The sequence below is a fragment of the Canis lupus genome, chromosome 29 (genome assembly GCF_011100685.1).
Source record: "Canis lupus familiaris isolate Mischka breed German Shepherd chromosome 29, alternate assembly UU_Cfam_GSD_1.0, whole genome shotgun sequence".
In the NCBI taxonomy this organism is placed as follows: domain Eukaryota; kingdom Metazoa; phylum Chordata; class Mammalia; order Carnivora; family Canidae; genus Canis; species Canis lupus.
The window spans coordinates 1,450,603-1,466,541 of NC_049250.1; the positions used below are offsets into that span (position 1 = coordinate 1,450,603).

Genomic DNA, 15,939 nt, shown 5'->3' on the forward strand with positions numbered 1-15,939 from the left:
ACCCTAACTTAGCTTACGACCTCCACCCCCCATAACCCTTGCCCTAACGGGGGTGGGGTGGGGGTGGGGTGACAAGACCCTGAAAAACACCACCAAATAAGGAAACCTCACCCCATATTTCCCTACCAACCCTCCCGACAAAAACTCCTTATAAACCCTCCTGCGACCTGCCTGGGGGCGACTTTCCCGGCCCACGACTTCCCTGCTCTCTCTCTCCTCTGTGGGCCATGGAACCTGGCCCGAGAGCACGTCCCATTAAAAGCCTATTTCAACCAACTTTGGCCTGGTCTTTCTATTTCATTTCACTACTGATCAGATTAAACCTGACAGTTACTATGAGACCCCATTTAAGCCCTCTTTTCCCTATGAGGCTATGGGCCTGTCTAGCAATCGTCATTCTCAGGTGTCTCACTTCCCACAGAGTGAAGGTGGGAATGGCTTCCAAGATCCTGGGAGATGTGGTTCATGTCCTTGTCAGGGGAATTATCTACTCTGTTTTGGAGCAGTATGGACCCTTCTTCCCTTTATCCTTCTAGGTTTAATGGTTCAGCCCTTCCAATCAAACCAATAAAAGATGTGTTAATAATAGAGGGCAAATGCAGTTTTAACTATGTATGTTTGTAGAGATTGTCAAAGAAAAACATAGCTTCACAAGGCAGTCAGTTATGGAGGGCTTATAAACCATCTTAGGCCAAAGGAAAAGGAATTTTGGACTTCTGTTAGGAGAGGAAGAAGTAAGTTATGGGAAGATGATCAGGAAATATATGGTAAACCAGAAATTTTTAGTAAGGTTTTGCAACTGAACCAACATGTGTTTGCTCCTTGGTGAGTCAGATGATAAAAACTACACCAGGTTAGTTTTCTCACAAAGGACACTATTTGTAGCAAGCAAGGAGATTTTGGGGAACATCTTCCAAAGCTGAGCAAGGGTGAATGGGTTCTTCTTATTTAGGGTTAGGATGAATATTTAGATAGGGAAGCTTTGTCATTGTATGTATAAGGCCATCCATGCACCCTAAGGAGACATGCCTACACATACACTGTATGTAAATGAGGCTTATGATCCTCCTTGCACAGAGAATTTGGTATTATAATGAGGTAAAGGTAATTATGGGTCATCCCAGTGGTCAGCCCATGGTCCATCTGAAAAGACAGGAGTCAAAGATTAAGATCAAAGTGGTCTGAGGGGTGGTGGTGGTGGGGGAGGGGATACCAGAGCTCTTCCTCTGGGTAGTCTTTATTGCTTCAAGGGTAGTTTTGGTTTCCATAACGGAATGTTGTGCCTGTAGGGTCCTTTGCTTGAATGAAGAGATAAGGTAGAAAGAAGAATATAAGGAAAAATGTGGGACAAAGGTCGATGGGTGCAAGTAGGTTAGCAGGAAAGATCAAGTCTTGGGTTCAGCTGGCAACAGTTTGCTATACAAATTTAAGTCTGATTTCCCATTCATGAGAGTTATTAAGTCCTCTTCCTCTTTGGTACAGAAAAGTGAGACACTCTTATAAATGGAAATTTGCTATATAAATGTAAAATTTCCATACAAAAGGAAACTTACGCTCTGTTTTTCAGAACTTCTCCTACATCAGCAGATTTTTCAAAAAGTGAGCTCAGATAATCCTCATGCCAAAAGAGCCTTTTTTTGGCCCTGTTCAACAGAGTCCAAAAGTGGACAGTTAGGTACACAACTGCTTTTCCAAGCCTCTGTTTGTGTCTAGTTTGCTATTGTGGAGGCGGAGAAAATTAAGGCCATTCCACTTTAAGTTCAGCGTTAGCACATGCCCAGCCATCCCAGGCCCCTGCGAAGAAGAGCTGAACTTTACCTTACTTCAGTTACAGGAAGAACGACCTTCAGTTACAGCTTAACGACCTAGAAAGCCCCATATTAGAATAAAAACAAAGCCCAAGGGACATCTGGGTGGCTCAGTGGTTGAGCTTCTGCCTTCAGCCCAGGGCTGATCCTGGAGTCCCAGGATCAAGTCCCACATCGGGCTCCTTACATGGAGCCTGCTTCTCTCTCTGCCTGTGTCTCTGCTTCTCTATCTCTCTGTGTCTCTCATGAATAAATAAATAAAATCTTTAAAAAAAAACAAAACAAAACAAAGCCCAAGCCAAGGGCAGGAAGCTCCTATTAGAATGAGAACAGAGCTCAATGCCCTTGAAGGCCCCAGATCAAAATGTAAACAGAACTTGAGGAATTGCTCCAGCCCTTCTGGAGGTCCCCGGGAGCAGCCCTTAAAACTAAGCTGAAACGCTCCTCGGGGCCCAGGTCCCTGCTCGCTGTGTCGGGTGTACTTGGACACAAGCTTGAGCTTGTAAATCAACCCTCGTGTGTTTGCATCGGTGTCGGCTCCTCGGTGGTTTCTCGGATTCGCAATCTTGGGCACAACATTTGGGGGCTCGTCCGGGATCCGAGAGACCTTCAGGACCCCATCCGGAGGGTTTCACGTGTGGTGGGTGTACTCAACTTTTTCCACCTTTTGCGCGCATATTCTCTGAGAGCTCTAAGCCGTACTTTTACCTGTGGGAATTCCAAACTGTATGGGTCGACATTGGCTTAGGCGGACGCGCTGGCGGGCCGTAGACTGGGGTCTTGAGGAGACGTCCCTTGCCCCTGCCTGGAGGAGGACGGGGTCCTCGTCTGTAAGGAGGCCGCTGCCAGCCCTTCTGGGTTACTCTCTGTTTTGTCTCCACGGCCGCACGGAACGTTTGTGCGTTACTATGTCCTTGTTAACTGTTTGTGCATTTGTCTGTGTTGTTGGGTCCTTGTTAATCATCTTTACTGTCTGTGTCTTGGTGTGGATTGGGGACATAATGGGGGAGACAGAAACCACTCCCCTGTCTCTTATGCTCTCCCACTTCTCGGATGTTAGGGAAAGAGCTCGTATTCTGAGCATAGACATACAGAGAGAGAGATTCCAAATTTCTTGCATGTCAGAATGGCCAACCTTTGGCGTGGGATGGCCCCGAGAAGGAACTTCCCACCTACCTATTATCTTACAGGTTAAGGCGGTGATCTTCAGGGACAAACCAGACGGCCACCCTGACCAGGTGCCCTACATCCTGATCTGGCAGGACATGATCGAGAATCCCCCTCCTTGGCTAAAACCATTTTTACCCCCCAAAGCAGGACCCACCGAGATTCTAGCCCTGGAAAGCCGAGAAGGAGACCGACTCTACGCCCCAAGCGCCCCTTCATCTGGTCTTCCAGGATTCCTCCCCGGAGGACCTGATTCTCCCGCCGCCCTACCGGGCACCCCCTCCCCCTTCCACCCCTCCATTGGAGGCACAGGGGGCTGCAGAAGGGGCGCCACCCCTCCCTGACGAGGGCGTCCCTGTGCGCGGGCCGGCAGCGGGGACACGCGGTCGGACCCACCCGAGGCCCCACCTCCGAATGCGGCCCCACGGACTCCACCGCCCTTCCTCTCCGCGCCATGCCCCCCCCCCCCCCCCGCACCAGACTGGTGACGGTTCTCCACCAGTGATTTATATAATTGGAAAACCCAAAATGCAAAGTTCTCTGATAATCCGAGAGATCTAATCCGGCTTTTAGATACTGTTCTCTCTACCCACCAGCCTACTTGGGATGATGCCGACAGCTCTTGCAGGTTCTCTTCACCACCGAGGAGAGAGAACGAATCCAGGTGGAAGCCCAGAAGTCTGTCCTGGGAGAGGACAGACAGCCGACTCAAAACCCAGACCTCATAAATGCTGCCTTCCCTTATCCCGCCCTACCTGGGACTACAAGTCGGCTGAAGGTAAGGAGAGACTCCGGGTCCACCGCCAGACTCTAATGGCAGGTCTCAAGGCTGCCGCACGCAAGCCTACCAATCTGCTTCTTCTTCTTCTTCTTTTTTTTTTTTTTTAAGATTTTATTTATTTATTCATGAGAGGCACAGAGAGAGATATAGAGGCAAAGACACAGGCAGAGGGAGAAGCAGGCTCCATGCAGGGAGCCTGATGTGGGACTCGATCCCGGGTCTCCAGGATCACACCCCGGGCTGAAGGCGGCGCTAAACCGCTGAGCCACCAGAGCTGCCTCCATTCTGCTTCTTATTGGTCACACCTAGCCTGTTTCTTTCCTATCTCCAACTCAATCAGGTTCTAAATAAAAAAGCGGTAGCAAAAACTCCAGTTACTAACTCTCTATTCTTGAATAAGAGTCTTCCCTCAGCTTGAACTAAGGACCCATGCCCCAGAAGTGCCATTCTGACTAGATTATGTGAAAGGAGTGGATGCAAGAAACAAAATAGCTAAATTAATTAGGGGCATTGGTCGCCATTTGCAGCTAAAACTTAAGATGTCTACAGATGTGGTCAGTGTGACATGTGCCAGAAGTGCAGAAGAATGGGATGGACAGGGAAGATGTTCTTGGGAAAGCAGCCTGCCTGCTTGCCTTCACTTTTTGGCTTTCCTCTGGGCAGCCACAGCTTCCATGGCTTTACCCATGTTCTCTTCATCCCCCAGGAACTGTCTGGTCTTGATGGGCTTAAAGTTCTTGTCTAATTCATAGACCATGGGAATACTAGTTGGCAGGTTCAGCTCAATGATAGCTTCTTTGGAAAGACCCTCCAGATGCTTGACAATGTCCAGAAGGTTGTTGCCATGGGCTACAATCTGTACCCATTTCCCCTCTTTGATCTGGGGGTATTTCTTCTTTCTAAAAGGGCATAGTTCTGGCAACTGTGTACTTTAGACTCTCACAGGAGGGTAGGGGATATTCAATGAACTCTGCACACCTGTGATTCTTACTAATGTTGCTGTAGAAGGGATGGTCAGGCTCCATCAGAGGTGGTAGGGCATCATAAGAGCATCTCCAGTTCTTTTCTGGGTCTCGCCATGCTTGGCAGTAGTTTCTGCTTTATTGAGGCCAGTCAGAACCCCATAGTGTCACTCACTGGAGTGCCAGGTCCTCACTACTGGCAGCCACATTTGGCCAATGGAATTCAGCACTGTCTGAATTGCTCTCTTCTGCACTGAGGTAAAGCAAATGTCAAACTCCTAGCCAGCACAGTGCCTGGCCATCATGCTTTTCCTTCTTGTGCCAGCTTTCTCAGGTCACATCCTACCAGCCACTGAAGCAGTGCTCCAGGTTCCACGCACTCTTGCCCTGCTAGATCAGTGCCAGTTTGTAGGTGGCCATGGCCACGGCTCCCTGACACACAGAGTGAATCTAGCAGGGATTCCAGAGCAGCTGCCTGGTCCCAGCGCACCTGAGCACTCACTTAATATAATTGTTTTTTTTTTTTTTTTAAACAACACAAGATGGTTTTTATTAGGATACCCTTTGTGTACACAGGAAATTGGAGCTTAGCAATGGCGCAAATGTTAACTATAAAATAAAACCCTATTTTGTCACAAATAAATGATGAACTAATGACCGAAAGTCATTTAGGAAGAAATATAGGTAATTTCATCAAATTTTCTACTCCATTTTGAGGTTATTTATAGAGCTAGAAACTCAAGATACAGGATTATCTATCTCTATATTTATCTGTACCTATATTCATATATCCATCTATTTTCATTCCTAAATTCATAGATATTTAAAATATAAATCTTATTAAATTATCCAGGGTATATAACATATATAGCTTCATTTTTTTTTTTTTGAGACTTTGAAGTATGAAACAAACTCAGGGTGGCATCCTGTTTGTGAAAATTAAAGTTCAGTAAAGTTCCTTTTTTAAGATTTATGTATTTATTCATGAGAGACACAGAGAAAGAGAGAGAGGCAGAGACATAGGCAGAAGGAGAAGTAGGCTCTTCGCAGGAGCCTAATGTGGAAGTCAATCCCGGATCCTGGGATCACCACCTGAGCCAAAGGCAGGCGCTCAACAGCTGAGCCACCCAGGAGTCCCAAGTTCAGTAAAGTTCTAATCAAGAGCAATTGTTTTCCACTCCTAAAAAAGTAAGGAAGATGGGGTGCCTGGTGGCTCAGATGGTTAAACATAGGACTCTGGGTTTCTGCTCAAGTGGTGATCTCATAGGTGGTGAGATTGAGCCCTGCCTGGGGCTCAGTAGGGAGTCTGCTAATTTCACTTTCCCTCTACCTCTGCCCCTTTCCACATGGCTCTCTCTCTAGAATAAATAAATCTTAAAAAAAAAGTCAAAAAGATTACTGATTAAACGTACAATTACCATTCATTTTCTTCAGACCATAATGTGTATATGTTTTTGTGAGATAATTTTTGGAATGGGAAAAGAAACTAAGTTCATATTTTTGCTCTTGGAAGAGAGATCTTCTAAGAAGAAGTAAATATGAATTTAGTCATCTGTGAAATTCATGGGTTTGAAATTTGAAAAAAATTGTTACTGGAAGATTACATTATGTTTGTCTTATTGGTACTACACCAACTAAACCTTGATATAAAGTCACTCTCATATTTGCTTAATGAAACTTTACATTAGGTCAGAACTCTGGCATATGAGATTCAGAGAGATTCACAAAGTGTTCCTGCTTTCAGGAATCCTGTCCCCTAGAAAATAAACAGCCAGCTATGTCAAAATTAACTTGCCCCAATATCCTTGATAGGCCAAATTCTAGAATAACAAATATTTTATAGGATCTAGACTTTGTCTTAAAATTTATGATAGGGATGCTTTAGCTAGCACATTATAATACTTTAAATGACCAAGTTTTTTCTCAAATGAGGACCACATTTTACAGAGAAATAAAGTTTTTGTGTATTTCATTTAAGTCATCTTAGAAAAGTGGATAACTAGAGTACAACAAAGCTCCTAACGAAAATGTTAGGTGACTGCTTTCTCAGAAACTAAGCCATTCCTGAGCATTAACTTCCAAGTCTTTTAGATTCAAATTTGAAGTTCAGCAAAATTACAAATGACTGTATCTTCAGTCTTTGTGTGTTTCAGCAAATGATTAATCTGTGAGGATCAATGTTTAACTGAAAAATTTTAACACAAATGCATATTTACCTTTGTATTTGATAAAAATAGAGTGAATTCTGATAAAATTTCCCATGCTCTACTTTATAGGCAAAACAGAAGTCTTGGGGGACAGTATATAAGAAATAACCCAAGGGGAAAGCCAGAAACAAACAAACAAAACTTTACATAAAATGAAAAGAAAATGAGGCCCTCATCTTCCAAAAGATGACACAAGGACTCCCACTGGCCATATTTCTAGGGAAACAACCATAATTAGTGAAAATTATAGGGGAAAAAATGTCCTTTTGAATTAAGGGCATTCAGCAAATGGAGAAGCATTTATTCAAATCTACTAAATCTCAGTAAAAGCAGTGAGAGAATGAAGCATCTGTTTGTTTTTTAGGATTATTTTTAATAAATTAATTTTTTATTGGTGTTCAATTTACCAACATACAGAATAACACCCAGGCTCATCCCGACAAGTGCCCCCCTCAGTGCCCGTCACCCACTCACCCCCTACCCCCCGCCCTCCTCCCCTTCCACCACCCCTGGTTCGTTTCCCAGAGTTAGGAGTCTTTATGTTCTGTCTCCCTTTCTGATATTTCCCACACATTTCTTCTCCCTTCCCTTATATGCCCTTTCACTATTATTTATATTCCCCAAATGAATGAGAACATATAATGTTTGTCCTTCTCCGATTGACTTACTTCACTCAGCATAATACCCTCCAGTTCCATCCACGTTGAAGTTAATGGTGGGTATTTGTCGTTTCTAATGGCTGAGGAATATTCCATTGTATACATAGACCACATCTTCTTTATCCACTCATCTTTCGATGGACACCGAGGCTCCTTCCACAGTTTGGCTATTGTGGACATTGCTGCTAGAAACATCGGGATGCAGGTGTCCTGGCGTTCCATTGCATCTGTATCTTTGGGGTAAATCCCCAGCAGTGCAATTGCTGGGTCATAGGGCAGGTCTATTTTTAACTCTTTGAGGAACCTCCACACAGTTTCCAGAGTGGCTGCACCAGTTCACATTCCCACCAACAGTGCAAGAGGGTTCCCTTTTCTCCGCATCCTCTCCAACATTTGTGGTTTCCTGCCTTGTTAATTCTCCCCATTCTCACTGGTGTGAGGTGGTATCTCATTGTGGTTTTGATTTGTATTTCCCTGATGCCAAGTGATGCAGAGCATTTTCTCATGTGCATGTTGGCCATGTCTATGTCTTCCTCTGTGAGATTTCTGTTCATGTCTTTTGCCCATTTCATGATTGGATTGTTTATTTCTTTGGTGTTGAGTTTAAGAGGTTCTTTACAGATCTGGGAAACTAGCCCTTTATCTGATACGTCATTGGCAAATATCTTCTCCCATTCTGTAGGTTGTCTCTGAGTTTTGTTGACTGTATCCTTTGCTATGCAAAAGCTTCTTATCTTGATGAAGTCCCAATAGTTCATTTTTGCTTTTGTTTCTTTTGCCTTCGTGGATGTATCTTGCAAGAAGTTACTGTGGCCGAGTTCAAAAAGGGTGTTGCCTGTGTTCTTCTCTAGGATTTTGATGGAATCTTGTCTCACATTTAGATCTTTCATCCACTTTGAGTTTATCTTTGTGTCTGGTGCAAGAGAGTGGTCTAGTTTCATTCTTCTGCATGTGGATGTCCAATTTTCCCAGCACCATTTATTGAAGAGACTGTCTTACTTCCGATGCATAGTCTTTCCTCCTTTATCGAATATTAGTTGCCCATAAAGTTCAGGGTCCACTTCTGGGTTCTCTATTCTGTTCCATTGATCTATGTGTCTGTTTTTGTGCCAGTACCACACTGTCTTGATGACCACAGCTTTGTAGTACAACCTGAAATCTGGCATTGTGACGCCCCCAGCTATGGTTTTCTTTTTTAAAATTCCCCTGGCTATTCGGGGTCTTTTCTGATTCCACACAAATCTTAAAATAATTTGTTCTAACTCTCTGAAGAAAGTCCATGGTATTTTGATAGGGATTGCATTAAACGTGTAAATTGCCCTGGGTAACATTGACATTTTCACAATATTAATTCTGCCAATCCATGAGCATGGAATATTTTTCCATCTCTTTGTGTCTTCCTCAATTTCTTTCAGAAGTGTTCTATAGTTTTTAGGGTATAGATCCTTTACCTCTTTGGTTAGGTTTATTCCTAGGTATCTTATGCTTTTGGGTGCAATTGTAAATGGGAATGACTCCTTAATTTCTCTTTCTTCAGTCTCATAATTAGTGTATAGAAATGCCACTGACTTCTGGGCATTGATTTTGTATCCTGCCATGCTACCAAATTGCTGTATGAGTTCTAGCAATCTTGGGGTGGAGGCTTTTGGGTTTTCTATGTAGAGTATCATGTCATCGGCGAAGAGGAAGAGTTTGACTTCTTCTTTGCGAATTTGAATGCCTTTAATGTCTTTTTGTCGTCTGATTGCTGAGGCTAGGACTTCCAGTACTATGTTGAATAGCAGTGGTGAGAGTGGACATCCCTGTCTTATTCCTGATCTTAGGGGAAAGGCTCCTAAGGGGAAAGACTCCTTAGGGGAAAGTGTTTCCCCATTGAGAATGATATTTGCTGTGGGCTTTTCGTAGATGGCTTTTAATATGTTGAGGAAAGTTCCCTCTATCCCTACACTCTGAAGAGTTTTGATCAGGAATGGATGCTGTATTTTGTCAAATGCTTTCTCTGCATCTAATGAGAGGATCATATGGTTCTTGGTTTTTCTCTTGCTGATATGATGAATCACGTTGATTGTTTTAAGAGTGTTGAACCAGCCTTGTGTCCCGGGGATAAATCCTACTTGGTCATGGTGAATAATTTTCTTAATGTGCTGTTGGATCCTATTGGCTAGTATCTTGTTGAGTATTTTTGCATCCATGTTCATCAGGGATATGGGTCTGTAATTCTCCTTTTTGGTGGGGTCTTTGTCTGGTTTTGGAATTAAGGTGATGCTGGCCTCATAGAACGAATTTGGAAGTACTCCATCTCTTTCTATCTTTCCAAACAGCTTTAGGAGAATAGGTATGGTTTCTTCTTTAAACGTTTGATAGAATTCCCCTGGGAAGCCATCTGGCCCTGGACTCTTGTGTCTTGGGAGGTTTTTGATGACTGCTTCAATTTCCTCCCTGGTTATTGGCCTGTTCAGGTTTTCTATTTCTTCCTGTCCCAGTTTTGGGAGTTTGTGTTTTTCCAGGAATGCGTCCATTTCTTCTAGATTGCCTAATTTATTGGCATATAGCTGTTCATAATATGTTTTTTAAATCGTTTGTATTTCCTTGGTGTTGGTAGTGATCTCTCCTTTCTCATTCATGATTTTATTAATTTGAGTCTCCTCTCTCTTCTTTTTAATAAGGCTGGCTAATGGTTTATCTATCTTATTAATTCTTTCAAAGAACCAACTCCTGGTTCTGTTGATCTGTTCCACAGTTCTTCTGGTCCTGATTTCATTGAGTTCTGCTTGAATTTTAATTAACTCTCTTCTTCTGCTGGATGTAGGGTCCATCTGCTGTTTTTTCTCTAGCTCCTTTATGTGTAAGGTTAGCTTTTGTATTTGAGTTCTTTCCAGTTTTTAAGTGGAGCTTGTATTGCGATGTATTTCCCCCTTAGGACTGCTTTTGCTGCATCTCAAAGATTTTGAATGGTTGTATCTTCATTCTCATTAGTTTCCATGAATCTTTTTAATTCTTTCTTAATTTCCTGATTGACCCTTTCATCTTTTAGCAGGATAGTCCTTAACCTCCACGTCTTTGAGGTCCTTCCAAACTTCTTGTTGTGATTTAGTTCTAATTTCAAGGCATTATGGTCTGAAAATATGCAGGGGACAATCCCAATGTTTTGGTATCGGTTCAGACCCAATTTATGACCCAGTATGTGGTCTGTTCTGGAGAAAGTTCCATGTGCACTTGAGAGGAATGTGTATTCAGTTGAGTTTGGATGTAAAGTTCTGTAGATATGTGTGAAATCCATCTGGTCCAGTGTATCATTTAAAGCTCTTGTTTCTTTGGAGATGTTGTGCTTAGAAGACCTATCGAGGGTAGAAAGAGATAGATTGAAGTCACCAAGTATAAGTGTATTATTGTCTAAGTATTTCTTCACTTCGGTTATTAATTGATTTATATATTTGGCAGCTCCCACATTCGGGGCATATATATTGAGGAAGGTTAAGTCCTCTTGTTGGATAGATCCTTCAAGTATGAGATAGTGTCCCTCTTCATCTCTCACTACAGTCTTCGGGGTAAATTTTAGTTTATCTGATATAAGGATGGCTACCCCTGCTTTCTTTTGAGGACCATTCGAATGGTAAATGGTTCTCCAACCTTTTATTTTCAGGTTGTAGGTGTCCTTCTGTCTAAAATGAGTCTCTTGTAGACAGCAAATAGATGGGTCCTGCTTTTTTATCCAGTCTGAAACCCTGCGCCTTTTGATGGGGTCATTAAGCCAGTTCATGTTCAGAGTTGCTATTGACAGCTATGAATTTAATGTCATCATGATATCTATTCAGTCCTTGTTTTTGTGGATTGTTCCACTGAACTTCTTCTTAAAGGGGAATTTTAAGAGTCTCTCTTAAAATTTCTTGCAGAGCTGGCTTGGAGGTCACATATTCTTTCAGTTCCTGCCTGTCTTGGAAGCTCTTTATCTCTCCTTCCATTCTGAATGAGAGCCTTGCTGGATAAAGTATTCTTGGTTGCATGTTCTTCTCATTGAGGACCCTGAATATATCCTGCCAGCCCTTTCTGGGCTGCCAGGTCTCTGTGGAGAGGTCTGCTGTTACCCTAATACTCCTCCCCATAAAAGTCAGGGATTTCTTGTCTCTTGCTGCTTTAAGGATCTTCTGTTTATCTTTGGAATTTGCAAGCTTCACTATTAAATGTTGAGGTGTTGATTTTAGGGGGGGATCTCTCTATTTCCTGGATCTGAATGCCTGTTTCCCTTCCCAGATTAGGAAAATGTTCAGCTCTGATTTGTTCAAATACATATCCTGCCCTTTGTCCCTTTCGGCGCCCTCAGGAACCCCAATTAAACGTAGGTTTTTCTTCCTCAGGCTGTCGTTTATTTCTCTTAATCTGTCTTCATAGTCTTTTAATTGTCTGTGTCTTTTTTCCTCAGTTTCACTCTTTGCCATCAACTTGTCCTCTATGTTACTCACTGGTTCTTCCACCTTGTTAACCCTCGTCATTAGGACTTCTAGTTTGGATTGCCTCTCATTCAATTGATTTTTAATTTCTGCCTGATTAGCTCTAAATTCTGCAGTCATGAAGTCTCTTGAGTCCTTTATGCTTTTTTCTAGAGCCACCAGTAGCTGTATAATAGTGCTTCTGAATTGCCTTTTGACATTGAATTGTAATCCAGATTTTGTAACTCTGTGGGAGAGAGGACTGTTTCTGATTATTTCTTTTGAGGTGAGGTGTTCCTTCTAGTCATTTTGCTCAGCGCAGAGTGGCCAAAAACAAGTTGTATTGGGAAAAGGAGAAAAAGAGAGAGAGAGAGAAGGAAAGAAAAGAGAAAAAGAAAAAAGAAAATAGGAAGAAAAAAGGGGAAAAAGAGAAGAAAAGAGAAAGAAAAAGAAAGAAAGGGGAAAAAAGGGTGGGGGAAGCAATCAGAAATCAAAACGAAAAAAAAAAAAAAAAACCACGGAGGAGTATCTTCTGATTCTGTGTACTTCAAGTCCCTTGACTTCCCCTGGAACTTGTCCGTCTAGCTGGTCCTCTGGGGGAGGGGCCTGCTGTGCTGATTCTCAGGTGTTAGCACTTGGGGGAGCTGCTTTGCCCCGGGCCTGGTGCAGGGCTCAGTGGGGGTTGTTCACCCCGTGAGGCTACAGGAGGAACAACCGCAGTGGCGGGGCCAGCTCTGCAGCCCTGGAGTCAGCTCCCGCAGTCACCACGGAGCTCTCCGTCTGCAGGGCCTGGAGGCTCCGGGGCGGGGCTGCTGATGTGCTCAGCTCCGGGCAGGAGCGTCCTCGCTGTCCTAGGCCCTCCTGGCCTCTGTCTGTCCCGGGGGAGGCCGGATCCCGGCTGTGTCCTGGCGCCCTGTGCTCCGGGGCCTGCGCTGTTGGATTCGCGCTCCCGCCCCGCAGCCCCCTCCGCGGAGCCGCCCCCGAGCCCCCTGAGCTGCTCCCGCCCCGCAGCCCCCTCCCCGGAGCCGCCCCCTGAGCCCCCCGAGCTGCTCCCGCCCCGCAGCCCCCTCTGCGGAGCCGCCCCCCGAGCCCTCCGAGCTGCTCCCGCCCCGCAGCCCCCTCTGCGGAGCCGCCCCCGAGCCCCCTGAGCTGCTCCCGCCCCGCAGCCCCCTCCCCGGAGCCGCCCCCTGAGCCCCCCGAGCTGCTCCCGCCCCGCAGCCCCCTCCGCGGAGCCGCCCCCGAGCCCCCTGAGCTGCTCCCGCCCCGCAGCCCCCTCCCCGGAGCCGCCCCCCGAGCCCTCCGAGCTGCTCCCGCCCCGCAGCCCCCTCCGCGGAGCCTCTTCCTCCGCCCGAGCCCCCCGAGCTGCTCCGGGTCCCGCCGTGCGCGCTGCAGCCCTTAGGGAGCTCGGCGCACTCTCCCGGGTGCAGGTGTCTGTTAGTGTCCCCGGGAGCCCGAGGGCATCCCCGCCCTCCTGGGTCCTGCTCCACCTCCCTGCGAGCCCCTTTCCCCCGGGAAGGTTGGTGCAGCTCCTGCTCCTCCGGGACGGGGCTCTCCTGTCCTGGGGACACTCGCCCCGGCCTCAGCCCGGCTCCTCGCGGGGCCCCTCCCCGTTGGAGGCCTTTTGTTCCTTTATTTCTTTTTCCCCGTCTTCCTACCTTGATAGAAGCGCGAACTCTTCTCACTGTAGCATTCCAGCTGGTCTCTCTTTAAATCTCAGGCCGAATTCGTAGATTTTCAGGATGATTTGAAGGTTATCTAGGTAAGTTGGTGGGGACAGGTGACTTGGGGACCCTACTCTTCCGCCGTCTTGCCCCTCCTCCCGAGAATGAAGCATTTGAACCGTGACCTACCCACCTCTGCCCTTCAGCTCTGCAGGACAGAAGCCCTACTCCGGACCAGTCAGCTCAGAACACAAGGTTCCCTCTCCTAAGACTGGCTAAGAGAGCCTTCCTTCACCCAGGCCCCACTGAAAGCAGAAGCTCTATTCCAGGAACAGTAGTGTGAGAACAGTGACCCCATCCCCCTCTCCACATTCTGCTCATGGGGTAGAAGCTCCACACCAGTACAGACAAACCAAGATGAACAGGGGCCAGTACCCTGCTCAGAACTGCTGGTAAGACAGGTATCATTCAGAAGTGGGCTACTGTCACTATGCCATAGAGACATGACTCAGAGACTTTGCCCAAGGTGGGAGGCAGGCTATGAGAACAGAGATGTCTGAAGCTCTCCCTAAGGGAGCTAACTTAATTTGGAAAAGTACATGGGGAAGCTCCTATCTAAGGGTGGTGTTGAAAACAGCAGAGAGGAAAGCAATTAAGAGGATGCTGGTAGCTCTACGAAAGCAACAAGCCAAACCATAGTCAGTCAGTAGTTACCAGAGAAATCCAGGAGACAAGGAAGAAAAGTCATCCTGGAATAGGAACAATCTCCAAAAACTGGCAAAAACTACCACTGCAAAGAAATTTGAATTAAATTGGATCAGACCACCGAGAGATTTATGTTCCAGGACATCGCTTAAAACAATAGGGCAACCAGCCAACACTTGGTGGAAGTTAACAACTGGTGTGATTGCGTCTGAGGCAGCCAAGTTAACAGAGAAATTAAGGAAAAGAGAGAGTCAAAGAGAAAGCAAAAACACTACTATGCCAAGGTGATCATGCCTATGTGCAGGACTGGGCCTTCTGGGGAACAGCAGCAGATGCTATGTACTATGGTGGAAATAAAAACAACTGCACAATCCAGCTAAGGAACTAACCAAGTAATAAACCAACTAACAAGCAGATAAGCCAAATAAATAAGTGAAGAAAAGGAACAAAAATCGCCATGTATAAACAACACAAGAGAATACAGACCAGTATCTCGTATGAATATAGACAGAAAATCTTTAACAACATAATAAATGCCACATCCAGCAACATATAAAAAGTAAGGCACATTATGACTAACTGGGATTTATCCTAGGAATGCAAGGTGGTTTAACATCAAAGAATCAGTTTAGGTAATATATTGTATCAAAGAATAAAGAACAGAAGCCATATGATCATCTCAATTGGTGCCCCCCCCCCCCCCCAAAAAAAAGCTTTTGACAAAATTCAACATCTTATTATGATAGAAACACAAGACAAACTAGGGTGCAAGAAACCCTCCAACCTCATAAAAGGCATCTCTGGAAAGCCCACAGCTAATACCTGATGGTGAGTGACTAAAACTTTTTCCTCCTGAAAAATCTATATTCTTGGTAACCATCCAAAATGATTCTAATGTGGCTGGTCCCTAGAGCTGCATTTGGCAATCTCTGTAAGATGAGAAAAAGTAGAGTTTCTTATGTGATGCAATCAGAAGTAGGGATTAGCACTGACTACATAGGAAGATCACTAAATGATATGCACAGACCTTAACTCTTTCATAAACTTATGACTTAGCTCAGGATACACCAAAATAACAAGGCTTTTGATTGATTTAAGTAGTTTATTTAGGGACCAGAGGTGCTTCCAGGAGGCAGAAGAGCAGGAACAGGAAGAACAAAGCACCTACTCAGAAAGAGTAGAATGGACACCTTGCTATGTGAGTTAAGGACCCTATTTGCCCTGGGCCTGCATGGGTCCATCCTTTGCTCCAGTGCCTGAGATCAGAAGTGGGCAGAGAAATGTGAATTGCAGCCCTAATGACATCTACAAATATTGACCCTGTTTAATAACATAATATTTTATCTTAAGTAATACTAACACTTCCCCCATTCCTCAGTCTTTCAATGTGGGATAAATACCATACAACGTGGCTTCAATGTGATTTCTTTTGGGGGTCTTTTGCAACTAACTTAACTTCCCTTTCCTTATATTAACATTAGAAAAATCCTAGTAACTCACTTGTATTACAAGGAATAAATAATTATTGTGTATGAAGCTAAGGAAAACTTTGTGACACAATT

General features: G+C 44.8%; 1 pseudogene; it reads right to left on the reverse strand.

Moving 5' to 3' along the window:
* Window positions 1–4,393: 4,393 nt before the first annotated feature.
* On the reverse strand, window positions 4,394–5,138 carry LOC100855444 (annotated as a pseudogene).
* Between the last annotated feature and the right edge of the window lie 10,801 nt (window positions 5,139–15,939).